We start from the raw sequence: 14831 nt of genomic DNA, 5'->3' as shown, positions 1-14831 counted from the left end.
AGAGCGCGACATAAGCGTGACATGTTGTGATGTTGCTACAGGACACGCATGTCATGATTTTCATGTCAGAGTCTGTCGCCTGTGTTCACCATGAAATGATGTCGTAACATACCAGTTTTCAACATGTCATGTGAACGGAAACACCGCAATAAGAGCAAGACCAGGAAATGTAAATCTTGACATTCCTGACATACATATAGTGATTTTTACGTCATAACTAGACAATTACATTCGTCATACAGTCATGTTATATCATACCAAGTTTGTTATTGATATCATTATCCAAACGGCAAGGAGAGCTAGAAGTCGTAGGCGGCTAGATAGATAGATAGATAGATAGATAGATAGATAGATAGATAGATAGATAGATAGATAGATAGATAGATAGATAGATAGATAGATAGATATATAGATAGATAGATAGATAGATAGATAGATAGATAGATAGATAGATAGATAGATAGATAGATAGATAGATAGATAGATAGATAGATAGATAGATAGATAGATAGATAGATAGATACGCTCTGAGTCGCCGAAGGTAGCTAAGAAATGCTTCGCACCTAAAATCACTTCATATCTGCATGTTTTACTGCAAATTCCGTCCAAAGATGATAGTCTTGCGTCTTGGGAGAGTGAACAAAACGCTAATTTGTTGTTCTGCGCGGGAAAACCGGTGAGTTGTGTCCTGATGATGCTGCGTTATGGTGCCGCGATCCGTGCAGCGGAGGCGAACAAGTGCATCGAAGCACGTGAGGCACGAGCGCTCTTTGGCTGTTATCTTCCAAAACGAGGGGTGGCGTGTGCGCCCGTCTCAGAGGCGGTAATGTGTAGAGAGCACAGCTATGAGTAGATGCCACCACCGTGTCGTCTTTAGAAAGCGTTTAAAACACTTGCCGTTAAAAACACTTGCCGTAATAACATTGCATTATCAGCGCAGCGTGATACACGCTACGGACGTTAAAATTACTTTTGTATGCCTTCACTAGTGAAAGACACACACCACATAATATAGACGTGTTGTTATTGACCTCACGTGTGCGCAATAATTGCTTTTTAACTCACAATCGCACAAGTATGAATGCTGAAAGTTGATAAATATCGGTGGGCGCTGCGGATGGTGTTGATTTTAACCGTTTCGACTATGGTTTAAAGACAGACAAATGGACAGACAGATCAATACTTTAATTGTGAAGCATTTTTAGGGAACTTCGGTGACATTGAGCGTATTTATCTGTCTACCTGCTTACGTTTGGGTGCTTTCGTAGTCACCCTCCTATCTTGGCATGAACCAAAATTAGCATGTGAGGGTAAGATAGTTTGACGAATACGATGCGCTGGTGAAGACATGAGTAATGTCAAAATCCGGTCGCGTACGCCGTAAAACACTTTCCACCAGACAGTGGCACATACGCACGGGCGGGTATGTGCCATAGGTCATTGACACTTAGTATCTGCTCAGGAACAACGAGAACACACATGGACAGTTTGAACGTGTGAGCTTTAAGAAATATCTGACATCAGTAGCGTCCACCTGACGAATGCAAGGAATTATTGTTAGCTTCCCTGCTGAAATTGATCCCAAGCGTTCTGCGCAGCAATAAAGCAGTTGACCACAGAGCTACACGAAGTCTCAGAACTGTTTTTAAAAATGATGCTAATCTTCGTGAAACGTTAATAGGGGTTGCAGTGCGATTGCCCAATTTTGTAAACATTACATATGGACTGCCTTGATACAGCAGTCACGTCCGGGTACGTCAATTTTGGTTAGTTGCCATGTGCTGAAACTGATTTATGTATGATTGTCCAGGGCCAACATCCTCGCGAGCATCAGCGCTTCATATCAGCTTACTGTGTTGCTAATTGGCATGTTCCAGTTGGCATCATTGCGTAAGCGCAAATAACTGGTTATATAAACATGTGCAACTCTTCATAATTCTGTGCGTGCAACATTTGTACATATAATAAGCTTGATTTCATGACGTGTCGCTCTATAAAAAAATTGAAACACGGTCTTCTCCCGTCTGCATATATACGTTGATTCTCAGACATGTAGGATCTGTCCAATTTTTTTGCGTCAAAGTACCCCAAGAAAGACAATCGTCTTTAAAACTTGGACCATTGCCATGGTCAATCTAAGTAGGTCAACATTGGAACTGAAAGCGGTCTGAAACCTGTTGCGATAGACGTCAACAACACGTGATGATTGAAGCGTGCCTAGGTGAGGGGGGTGGGGGGTAGGAGACGAAGAGCGAAAACAGAAAAATAATATAAATGTTTATTTTCAATAGCTTGAACTTTTTTGTTACAAAATTTAGTAGATTACTTTTTTAAAGGTTGAGCGTCAATTTTTTTTTCGTTTGGCTTCAGGAACAGCAGCCGCATGCGGGCAGTCTGGTGAAATGAGCCAACGGATTTGGGGGCGTATTTGAACAATAAGCCATCAGAGCTTGTGTTTGGTTCAGCATGTTGTATGATTCGGCGCAAATTGAGGTCAGCGAGGCATCGCTCTCTTTTCCGTCGTGGTTTCATGCCTACCTTCAGAAGTTTATTTTTATGTGCATATTAAAACTCAACTAGCTCACAGAATGTATATATAGCCGCTCCTCTGACTTCCGACTGCTTCCGCTGGCGCACGGCTGGCGCGCCTTCATCTTTGGTGACTGAACACGACAGGCTAAGCAACAAGACGCTGTACTCTACGGCTGTCAAAGCTTCATTTTCAAAGTTGATGTGTTGCTGAAGTGGTTTTCAACAATTGGGAAACGTGAGTTTTCGAACTATTATACTATTGTGCTCGTAAATAGCTGATCTTTGTTGTTTTTGCTTCTTTTCTCTGTCCACTGCAATTGACAAGGCATCATTACGGCGCAATAAAATAGCGTAATAATAATAAATGCACGTAGCACGTCATCATTAGGAAAAATTCGGATTTTGCTTTCGGTAGGACAATTGCGCGACATCGCAACCACTTCTGGTTTGAAGTAATACTTTAATAATTTTTTCGCTGTTTGTTATCCCCTCCTCACGTACATGACGACGATGGAAACTAGCCGCCGACTACTGGATCCATGGCCTTCTATGAAAGTTACGCTACCAGTTTACATATACTTTGCCACTTTTCCGAAGGCATGGGATGCGAAGCCGCAGCGGTGCGCACACCTTTGGCCCGGCTGAAACGGGCGTCGACGGGGGTTCTGGACCAACGGTATGGAGCGAAACTTGGTGTAGCGTTTACTCGAGCAAACGACGTCGCCATTCGCGAACGCGCTCGGCTTCGCTAACCCTCGCAGTGCTGGCTACGATTTAGTTACACGTATTCGCGTCGGTGGAAGTTTGAGTGGGCGAAGGAGCGTCATTTTTCGGCGTCCTCTCCACACAGATAAACGAACTGAGTGTTACAACTTGATGTGCGCTCGAGTGTCATCATCTGTAGAGATGGTGAAGCAAGGGAGAGGTGACACGTACAGACATGCTTCAACGTGTACGTTAGGTGCGTGTCAGGTTTCTACTGCCCTTGTTTGCGAGCACTACGCCACCATTGTTCCCCAGTAGCCACTCAACCACGCCGCCTATTTGGGGACCACCTAGCAGTTGCCGAACGGGAGTTTGACCACGTACTGCGCTCGGCATTATACGCCCATCGTCAAGCGCATGGGCTTCTCCCCTGCATTTGGTACCAAAGCATGACCCCGGTGACTGGCGTCCTTATGAAGACTATCGAACGTTGAACTTCATGACTGTCCACGGCGGCTATCTTTTACCTCACAATCATGCATGACTTCTTTGCGCAAACACGTACACGGACACAAGAAAAAAAGAGGCAAACAACACGGGCGCAAGTCATGAATGAGTACCAACTCGCCCAACTTTCAGTACTGTTGTCACATTCATGATTTTATATCACGCCAGGAGAGCTGCACCTTTTAGGGGCGAAGCTCTTTATAGCGGTACCCGTTCGTCCCTCGTAGTCGTAGTCGTAGTGTGTAACCAGTCTTCCATTTAGACCTCCAAGGTGGTGCCGGTGGGAGATTCCTTGTGTGCGTTGTTGAACAATAAAAAATCTGCAGCGTGCGCATTAACTGAAAGCCGAATTCTTCTGTCTCTCATTCCCCCTTAGCAGCCATCGGCTTGTACATTAGGCAATATCTGACAAGAAAGGGTTGCTACGTCTTACTCGCTGGGCGTAACCTCCTTGATTTTAGAAAAGGTTTAGCGAGCGTTGGGCCACAGTGCCATGAATACAGAGAACTGGTATATACCATGAACTCGAGGTAGTTAAAGGTGTAAAGTAGACACGAAGCGCAAGCCGTAAGAAAGTGTGCGTGTGCCTCCTCTCGTTCAGTCCTTGGAATGTCCACTGGATGGCGGTGCTTCTATTTGAGGAATATTCGATGAAAAGATGCGAGATGGTGGTACTTGGAGTGGTGAAAGGTGAACGAACGGACACACAGACAGATGCATGGACGGACGCACGGATGGATGCATGGACAGATTGACGCTTGGACGGACGCAGGAGCGGATGCGTGGACGTACGCAAGGATGGACGCACAGATGGACGTGTGAACGCACGAACAGACGCACGCAAGGCCGGGCGGATGGACGCACGGGCGGCCACACAGACGCACGCATGGACGAACGGATGCTTCGCCCCACTCTCCATCATTCACTCCGTGGATCTGCTGCCAATTTTTCACCAAAATGTACCTTATGAAAGCATGCCAACAGTTTCCCGTTGAGCCCCCTGACATACCATAGACCACCATCACTGCACATTCTGGTTTGTTTGAAGACGTGCGGATGCCGTTTGGACTGTGCGATTCAGCTCAGACCTTCCAGCAGTTCATTTCTGAGGTCACACGAGGCCTCCTTGCTGTGTTTGCGTACCTGGATGATGTTCTCATCGCCATCCGGGCGCCTGAAGAACATCAGCAGCATCTCCGGGCTCTGTTTGAACGCAAACAGCAGTTTGCCTTGTTGTGAAAGCCTCTTAGTGTGTTTTCAGCGCATCCGCACTCGAGTTTTTGGGCCATTCACACTGGAGTTTTGTATGAAAAGGTGTATATAACACTTTTTCAGACCTCGGGATTATTTACTGACTCTCTAAATGAAGAGCTACTGTCTATGGAGATGATTCAATTCATTCTTCTCTATAGCTTGCCATCGTGAGAGTAAATAAGTTGCGTACACAAACTAAACTATCACCGCAGAAGAAAATAAGTCGGCTTCTAATGATTTCTTTTGTCAACGACCTCTGGTAGACAGCTAGCTGTTTGTTTAATGATACATAAAGGCAATATCGGTCATGTTTTAAGTGAAAATGCATACACTCTTTTAAGCTGTGTCGGGTATAAAGTTGTAGTATCTACAAGATGATATTCAACGGATAATTATGCACAATTGTGATTAACATAGTATGCCTGCAAAATTTAGGCGGAGCCGTGTTATAAATGCTGTTTAATGTCACGTTGCCGTGGTAATCTTTAGCGTCTGCCTTACTGTCCCTACGTGTGAGACGTATGTAACACATATTAGATGAACTTGTGGAAGTGAGGTGTATCCAACGCGTTTTTCTTGCTCTTTTCGCTTTGCGTGCAATACTAATATCTTGCTTAATAAGACACGGTATTGAATATTGCAGATATTTTTGGAAAAGCTCCTTCTAGTGTAACCTTGTCACGCGTCGAGCGTAACTGAGATGAAAAGAGACGAGAAATTAAAGAAGGCAGTATAATCTGAAGAGTAGATTAGACGGTGCAGTCTTATTTTGGTACATATAAACTACAGTTGAGTGAGAATATTCTAGACGGCGCTTTACCGCTACTCTCTGATTAGTGGCTGTGCCAGGCATAGCTGCGCGGGCTCTACGTATGTACGCGAAAAAAGAGTACCTCTGTCAGTCTTCTGGATAGCCACCATACGTGGCGGATCGTTGGTGGGGCATGGACGAAGCCGAGCAGCGGGTGCTTTGAAGACGCTTGCTCTCGGCTTCCTTAACCCGCGTGCCGTCTGCATTCTCAAACGCGATTGCACACCTGGACGCAGGCGCGAACGAATGGGCACATCGACGAATGGACGGACTGATGCTTCGCTCCACTCATTATCATTTACTCCGTGGATAAGCTGTAAGTTTTTTTTTCTTTTGATGGGTACACATTGTGCCATGCTCTTTGAAATGAGAATATTTTTAGAAACAGCTTCATCTCTATGATGCTACACACTCTTGACTGAAAAAAAGAAGCTGCTTGAAGAATAGTCTGCAAAATAACGGGACACCAGAAAGATTGTAGACCGGTAGTACTAGAGCCAACAACTAAAATTATTATGAAGGGCACATTCAATCTAAAAACCTCGCAACGCATGCATAGTAGATCAGTAACGTCTACTACTATCCGCAGGTGAAAGGAACAGTACACCATCGTCTACCTTTCATCGTCATAAATTACTAGAATGACTGCTCTCATCTTCGTCGATTTTACTGACGCCCAAAGAGTGTCGTTGCAATCGACCAGCCTGTTCTACTGAATGCGAATTGCGCAGACATGGCCGAGACAGTACGGAAACCAGTGGCACAGTAGTTTGTTGCAGCAGGCCCCCAACTTGATTGATCTGAAACTTTACGTGCTTCAGCCAATATGGTCACCAACTGGCAACACATATGAGAGACACTCGCTAATGCCAACTGAGATATGCTCCTGCTAACTACAATTAAGCCCTTAATGCATACTTGTGGTAGTGGCGTCGAGTTCTCGCCCTTTCTTTTATTTGAACGCTTGTTTCTTTGCTTGCAGTACCGTTCTTGTTGTGTGGTTACATGCGTGGACCACATCGATGCAAGCCATATCATGCCAGTCAGACACTCTGTAAAAGGTGGACAAGAACCAAAAGATGAGGCTATTGGTCTCGGCAAATGAGCGAAGAATGGCAACGTCAGAATGAATGGTTGTTAGGAATGGAATAACGAGGAAGACTTTCGCATTATGGCCAAACCTCCCAACTGCGTGGACAAGGCCTTAGATCTCCCAGAAAACATTTCCATGACCTCGATGAGAAGATAATAAAAACAAAAAAGCAGGCTTTTAAAAGTTTCTGGCTTAAATTTATCGTGTGCGATTCGCTTTCAAGGCCTTTTTCTCACGGTTCTGTGTTTTCGTGAAAAAAAAAGCGTACTAAGGCTTAGAAGTGGCCACGAGCAATCGGGGATTGTAATTTATTTTGATGAGCGTGACGATTTCGGCTTGTTGGTATGGCAAAACGGTAACCATTGACGGTGCAGGCTAAGGGCAAAGAAAAAAAAGAAACATTCGAGACAGCATAGCGCTTTTTTTAGACAAGTAGCACTGTGACCTCTCAAATGTGCATATAACCTTTTCCTTCGCATGCGCTACCGTTTATCACCATGACATATTCTTTCAATAGTTATGAGCGCTGCATAATTACCGCGCACGACGATGATCGTGGACGTCGGAAAACTTTATCAGTAGCCATTCAGTGCTGTTCATGACATCACTACGGCTCCGAGAACACTCAATGAAAATACGCCAGCTTTCTCCTGTCGCACCCTGATTTTCCGTGTGTCCTGGTGATTGAAATTTCCGACGATACGAATATTTAAAGTGACCCCACTCGTTTCTTAAAATACATGTGCTGACATAGTGAAAATCAGCTCACGTCCACTGCGAGCCACCACAGTATTCAACCGCTGAGCACGAGGTTGCTCAGGACTCATTCGACAACACGCCTTAAACATGCCGTTCGCAAGCATGCCCTAATAAAGCACGTTATAACCGCAAAAATACAACCAGCCGTCACACAATGCGAATTGCGAATCGAATGGGTAGTCTGATGCACCAACAGATTAGAATAGCTTGTTATTCGTCACTTATTAACTGTGGCACATAACCACTTCATGCGTAATTGTTCATCGCTGTCAGCCACTGAATGCAACACAAAATTTGTTACAAGAATGACGAACGGTAGCATAGTAAATGCTAGCCTACTGAGCAGAAGTTATGACTATTTATGGGTGCCCAGAAACTGTGCTTTTAGCATTTACCCAAAAAGTGTTTAGAAAAGCCTCTGAAAGAGCACTGTTCGTGTTTTCGCTGTGACTGCATGTGCAAGGCTTTCCCCGCTGGCCTGGCGTTTTTTTTCTCTGCGGGACAACACCTTGAGGCAGTCTCGGGCGCTGACGTAGTGTGTCAGCAGCCTGAAATTAGCCTGAATACTTCATAGCCCGAAACTGCCTCAAGGCGTCGCTCCGTAAAGCAAGAAACGGTGCTCACGCACTCTACATTCAGCTCGGCAACCGCGGCTGTACATTCAACTCGGTAATTTAAATGCTATGAACATTACAATTTGAAAGCTTGTCGTTCCAGCTTAAAATACAATACTCCCCAAGACGGTGATGTAGAAATCTTTGACCATGTGTTCCATGAAGCTCCATTGTTCTTTTATTTAACGAAACCTGAGAGACAAAATTACGTGCTTGCGTATAGTAGCAAAATGTCACACTTAAGCGTGCGTAAGCTGCTTGGAACCACAAAAATTGGAATTGCGACTGAATGAGACACCTGCGCTAAGTTTTGGGATTTAGACGACGACTAAGTAGCTTCCATCGACACTGAGGGGTCATCGAATTGTGGTTTGGAAGTGCATGTGTTGTGTGTGTGTGTGTTTGTGTGTGTTTGTGTGTGTTTGTGTGTGTGTGTGTGCGTGTGTGTGTGTAAGCGTGCGTGCGTGCGTGCGCGCGTGTGTGCGTGCGCGCGCGTATGTGTGTGTGTGTGTGTGTGTGTGTGTGTGTGTGTGTGTGTGTGTGTGTGTGTGTGTGTGTGTGTGTGTGTGTGTGTGTTGCAGTAGCAGCAGAACTGTCACCATGAACTGCTGGGGAGGTTCACATGTTGACCTATGAAAGGGTGGTGGACCTCTCGCCAATTCGCAAGGTGAGCAGTTGTAGCATTATGGGCATTCAACAACTCATTTTGCAATAGGCATTCATTGATACCTTGAAACAGGCAATCACACCGGCACAATCAGTTGTTTCTTTAGGGCACAGTTGAACCATGCGCCGAGAGTCCAAGCTGACTAGCAATAGAAAAGACGATTCCTGCAAGACCATGTCGCGCTTACGTGATATACTGCGAAGATGAAGCTCAACTTTGGTTCATTTTTTAATAAATATGCTACTTTTTATGTTGAATGAAGTGGCATGGTTTTTTCTTTTGTGACATGAACAATCGTTCGGTAGCGAATTTTCGAAGCTTCGCCACAAGAGGTGATATGTCCAATGTTTACCTTCAAAGATAGCTAGTGTATTATGTACCACAGTTGATTCATTTTGATGTTTTCTTCGTATAGGTAACTTTTTGTTATTCAAGACATTTCTACATATCATCATCATCATCATCATCATCATCATCAGCCTGACTACGTCCACTGCAGGACAAAGGCCTCTCCCATGTTCCGCCAGTTAACCTGGTCCTGTGCTTGCTGCTGCCAATTTATACCCGCAAACTTCTTAATCTCGTCTGCCCACCTAACCTTCTGTCTCCCCCTAACCCGCTTCCCTTCTCTGGGAATCCAGTTAGTTACCCTTACTGACCAGCGGTTATCCTGTCTACGCGATACATGCCCGGCCCATGTCCATTTCCTCTTCTTTATTTCAACTATGATATTCTTAACCCCCGTTTGTCCCCTAATCCACTCTGCTCTCTTCTTGTCTCTTAAGGTTACACCTACCATTTTCTTTCCATTGCTCGCTGCGTCGTCCTCAATTTAAGCTGAATCCTCTTTGTAAGTCTCCAGGTTTCTGCTTCGTAGCTAAGTACCGGCAAGATACTGCTGTTATATACCTTCCTCTTGAGGGATAGTGGCAATCTACTTGTCATAATTTGAGAGTGTTTGCCGAATGTACTCCACCCCATTCTTATTCTTCTAGTTACTTCAATCTCGTGGTTAGGCTCTGCGGTTATTACCTTCCCTAAGTAGACATAGTATACATATACACCTGTCTAAAGCCAAGGTATTAGGCTAGTAAGGGTGAATAAATTGAGAATTAGAATTATTGTTTATCATTATATCCGCCTATGATTTTCAAAGTGTTACTATGCAATCTGAAACTTATAAAAGTAATTTCCCCTAGTACTTATTCAAAAACAATGCTTAGATTTTCATTAGCTTAACCACTTGAAAGCATATACGGGGGTCTTTTGAACTCACAGAATCGATTTTATTTATATGTGCGGTTTAACGTGTGAAAACTACCATATCATTATGAGAGACGCCGTAGGAGAAGGCCCCAGAAATTTCGACCACCTAGGGTTCTTTGATGTGCACCCAAATTTTTGCGCATGGGTCTTCAGCATTTTCACCTAATTCATAAAATTAGTATTACCACCAGTGGTCAGAAAAAGTTCACAGCAGGTAGCGCACTTTATTGAAGGGGCAGAGAGGAGGCTTAAGCGTAAAGCGAAGATTTTTTACGTCGTCAACATGGAGAATAGAACTGCAAAAACAGCTGAGGAGTACTTTCGTTAGCACACGCTATCGCGATACCTGTGATGTTGAATGAGTGAAGCGAGTGACGGCATTGCGGTTATGTATTAGAGCTGCCGTGGACTTGAGTCTGAAGAGGCGTAGTAGCAACACTGCGGCTCGGGCATCGGCTTGAAAATAGATGCATGTTTTCAGTGGTTTGTGTAGCTGCCATCTCCTAGCAAGGAAACACTCGACTAAGTTTCATGTCAGGTTGAAAAGTGAGACAAGGTTTAAGAGAAGAAACCCCATTGCGGACTGCGTATTCTAGGAGGCGGTGAAAACGACTTTAAATTCAAGATAGCAAGCTTTTGGCTCAGCCCACTTGACTTCTACAGTTTTTAATAGGTTTTCCACCTTGTTGAAAAAACATTATTTGGATAGTATTGTAACTCTACACATCATCGCGTAAACACATTTTTAAATTGGCATACTAGTTTTCCAAGCATAGGTTTCCGACAAAATGTCCTGCGAGAATGCCCTTGAGCCAAAACATATTTATACTGCATAAAGTCCAGCGCACTTGTGAGGTCATACACTGTTTACGAAAACCATCAAACTATACTCATCACGAGAGCGTATGCTAAAATCACCGTCTGCGCCACCATTTTATTGTGAGCCATCTGCGCTTGAAAGCATTGCTTTTGTGGAATTTATCAGGGGTATGAAAACACCAGGTAGCTCGCCCTTTAGGGGCGAGCTACCTGGTGTGCTCATTTTCCTTACGAATTCTACAAGAGCAATTCTTTCGAGCATTGCCTAAAGGAAACAACTGACTGTGCTGCTAATAATGCCTGTATCAAGCTATCATTAAATGCCTATTGCAAAATGAGTTGTTACATGCCCAAAACGCCACAATTGTTCGTCCTACTACTTTTGCTAATGAGCGTACTCAATGCATGGCTAAAATAAGACGAATAAGTACATTTGCCCATCTATCTCGCTTCTAGCTACAGACACAACTGCAAAAGCAATGTGTGCAGTAAGTGCGCTTTCGGGTTTTCGTGCTGCATACCTCTTCTCTTTTTTGCGGCATTGTTGGGTGAATAGGCCGATGCGAATGGTGTCACAGCACTGCAAAACATTAAATAAGTAAAGAAAAGCCCACTTGTACGAACGTCCGCTGCAGCTACCATCCACTGTTTACAAATTTCACTTTACATGATACGTCTGGGTCGTAGTAATCTAAGCTTTCGCGTACGTTACATGGAATTATTAAAATACTTATTCTGAAAAAGGAAAGCGAAACCAGCGTAAAACACACAAAAAACGTTATCATGGCCAGAAGGCGCACTTCTTAGACGGGTCTATGCGAGAGCCTGGTGCACATTCGAAAGCATCTGAGAATTCGGCCATGTTCATTATTGGCAAAATGCAGCGGAAGGGGTCTGGGGTGTACTTTTCGTTAACCACATACCAGCTCACGCACACCTTGATGCAATAGCCAATAAAGAAGAGATACTCGGCAGCAAGGTTGATGCCCGGAAGCGTCACATCCCGTTGAACAAGCGGTAAGGAAGTGAAGGCCGCGTAAGAAACTGCGGTGCCAACAAAATCGTCCAAATTCTCCGAGTCGATGATGTCGTTGAGCACAGCGTGACGGGCTCTCGTCGCCAACTGCAAAAGTTTCATGAAAACACTATGAGCCAGATGCTTATCTACATATGCAGCTATTCAGCACATAGCATGGGTGCTCATATTCAAGAATGTTTTACGAAAACAAATTTACAAAAAAAACCTTTTGAGCTTTTGCAGATGCATTCAATTTGATTGACAAAAGTAAACAACACTTGACAGAGAGTAGTTGTAAAAAATTTCATACTGGCGCAGTTTAAAAATAACTATGGTGGTAAGATTCTTAAATGCATGCGGTTACAATTGCATGCGAACTGCCAGTCGCACTGTTTGACATTAAATTGTTCACTTGCAGTGATGCTATGGGAACCCAAAAATACTCACTCGTACCTTACGTTATGTTAGCCGTTGTAGTATGAGTCGAGTTCTCCACCTTAAAAATATCCCGCTTCGCCATTTCGAGATTCCGTTTATTTGCATCGTGTACTTCGTTTGCACGGGTGCTGTTAACTATAGCTACTTGCTATATGTCTTCAGAGAAACAAGCTCACCTGCAGAAACTATCAAAGAACAAGCGCTCCCCGTTTTGCCTTCATAAAACATAAACTTCGACTGCAAAAGTCCAGAGTTCCTTTCTACAATTACGAATGAGATGCTCGCACAAAAATTAGAGAAACTTTCAAAGAGAGGTACGCCCCCAGTCCCCCTTGAAAGGGCCATTCAAAGCTGTTGGAAGCATTCATGCAATGACCTCTCCGTCACAGGTATCACTTCACAAATCCACTACCCGATGTTACAATCTGTCAAATACGAGGGGAGTTATACAGGTCTGTCGCATTCTCGAAGACCTTCTCCCCTTCGCTAGACCTAGTGAGTGCACCGAAAGCTACACTGGTGTCAATGGAGGGCGTGGGGGTGTAAAGAAACACTTGTTTTCTTCAAATGATTGCGTGGCCACCACCAAATTGCGTGACGCTCGCTACTCCGTAGTACAATGTAACAGTTGACTACGTACCAAATTGTAATCAAGGTACCATCAGAAGAAACCATGAACAGCTCCCATTTAGCACATCATTCTCACTTTCGGAACCAGGAATCTCCCCAGCTCGCCAGACGCAGGATACCTGAAGATCAATGTCAGACCATACATACCAAACCTGAGGCGCTGATTTGAGTGCCAAAAGTTCAATCATGCATCACAGTCATGCAAAGGTAAAGCCACATGTGCCAAGTGCAGCGCGAGTGACCACCCATCTGAGAACTGTAAAGCATCCCCCTGTGGTGTCACCTGCTAAGGTAATCACCCGGCCTACTGTCGTTTCTGCCCTTGGTGGAGTAAGAAGAACGAGGTGATTGCGCTCACCATAAAGGAGAAAATTCCAAGTTTCGAAGCGAGGAAGAGCCTTGGAATCTTACCTCGGAGAAGCTTTACCAGCGTGGTGTGCAGCAGAGGTTAGCGCAACGACAGCCTCAGGAGCCTACAGGTTCTACGATCAGTGGTCCTGTAGTACCTCCACCTGCCCCTTAGGTGGTAGCGGTGACTGCTGCTTCATCACCATCAAGCCAAGCGGGCCTGTAGACCCCATCTGTTCAGGGACCACGACTCAATCGAACACCAAGACTTAAGAGAAGCCCCTCAGTGCCTAGCTCTCGATCATCCTCCGCCTTCGATAAGGCTACGAAGGTCAATCGAAATACAATGGCGACGCGAAAAGAGCAGCGCTCGCTGGAGCACGCTAAAACAGGAAAAATCCTCCTGAACGAAAAAAAATGGACGTGTAACCTGAGTGGTTACGGCTCTCGCTAACGATATGCATCTGTCCCGAACACACACATGTCACCATCATTTTTTTACAATCACTTACCTAAACGAACCTCTTTTTTATATCACCATGGCTTTATTAATTATACAGTGGAGTTGTAGAGGCCTGATTCACAATTTATATGATGTCAAAGACATTATGAATACGTTCTGGCCTGTTGCTTTCTGTCTCTAGGAAACTAATCTAGGTCCAAAAAACACAAACTTTCTGAGAGGGTTGAACATTTTTCGAAAGGATTGTGAACATGTCAACAGACTGTCAGGAGGAGACGCCATCGTTGTAAAAGGCGTCATTTACACTTGAGACATCGCATTAGACACCTCTCTTGTGGCAGTTGCAGTTAGTTTCATAGCGCACAAAATCATCTCCATCTGCTATGTTTACGTTGCCGCTCATTAGCATGTAACTTGAGGTCTTAATGACACAACTCGCAAAACCATTTGTTTTAGCAGGTAATTTTAACGCCCATGATTCGCTATGGGACAGTGACAAAAAAGACCGAAGAGTACAAATAATTCAGGTTTTTAGTTTACCGAACAACATCTGTTTTTTTTGAACTCTGGTGCACCAAACTACTTTTCATCAGGCCCATGCAAGTTCAGCTGCCTCAATTCAGCGTTTTGCTCGCCGTCCGTTTTTAATTATGTTAAGTGCAAAGTGCTGGAAGCTTCGTAGGGCAGAAATCATTTACCCGCAATCATCAAAGTATACCACCCACATTACCGACGATTACCTCGAAACCACGCCACCGGCTACTTCATCTTGCGGACTGACCCCTGTTCCGGGAGAATGCGAAACTAGAACACATCCTGTCGCAGAAAACGAGCATCGATGAAGTAAACGACAAAATCACTGAGTTCATAATAGCAGACGCAGTAAAAACAATACCGCAATCATCAA

The sequence above is a fragment of the Rhipicephalus microplus genome, chromosome 3 (genome assembly GCF_043290135.1).
Source record: "Rhipicephalus microplus isolate Deutch F79 chromosome 3, USDA_Rmic, whole genome shotgun sequence".
In the NCBI taxonomy this organism is placed as follows: domain Eukaryota; kingdom Metazoa; phylum Arthropoda; class Arachnida; order Ixodida; family Ixodidae; genus Rhipicephalus; species Rhipicephalus microplus.
Note: the sequence above shows the minus strand (reverse complement) of the source record.